Below are 671 nucleotides of genomic sequence, written 5' to 3' on the forward strand. Positions count from 1 at the left end.
GGTGTCGTGGTGTAGTTGGTTATCACGTCAGTCTAACACACTGAAGGTCTCCGGTTCAAGTCCGGGCGACGCCATTTTTGTTACTATTTCTTCATGTAGTCATGGACTTGTGATTTTCGGAAGCTTTTCTTTAATAGTGTTTTTTATTTTTACCATAAGTTTGATAAAAAAAAAAGGGGAAGGCACACTCCATACACATTCTTATACTTGTTTATTTAATGTAAAAAAGAAAAAAAAGGAAGCAAGTATGTATTGAAAAGTATATATTTATCACATTTTAATACTTTAATGGAAAATGTACAAGACCGGTAGGAGGAAAATAATAATAGGATTAGTTCTTCGATGAATAAACCTTACAAAAGTATAACACTACATGTTAATAATGTTTGCGCTTGAGTTATTTGTATGGAGTAAACCATAGTACCCATGCAAATTATACAGAAGTTTTTAATGTAATATGAACTATAAATGGGGTTGTTCTACAGTGGTATAATTACTGATCTCCTAATTTTTTTAGTTTAGTTCAATTTGGTCATTTTATTATTAGTTGGTTCAATTTAGTACCCTAATTATTTTAAAAATGGTTCAATTTGGTCTTATCTGTTAGATTGGAGTTAACACCGTGTTCATACAGAATACGTGTCAAGTAGTAGAATTTTTTTTTTAATTTT

At 30.3% G+C, this 671-nt stretch overlaps 1 non-coding gene across 1 annotated transcript; it reads left to right on the top strand.

The window, feature by feature from the left end:
* TRNAV-AAC lies at positions 1–74 on the top strand. Its single transcript has one exon. It is a non-coding gene; the product is annotated as a tRNA-Val (tRNA).
* The last annotated feature ends 597 nt before the right edge of the window (positions 75–671 follow it).

The sequence above is a fragment of the Vigna unguiculata genome, chromosome 4 (genome assembly GCF_004118075.2).
Source record: "Vigna unguiculata cultivar IT97K-499-35 chromosome 4, ASM411807v1, whole genome shotgun sequence".
Lineage (NCBI taxonomy): Eukaryota > Viridiplantae > Streptophyta > Magnoliopsida > Fabales > Fabaceae > Vigna > Vigna unguiculata.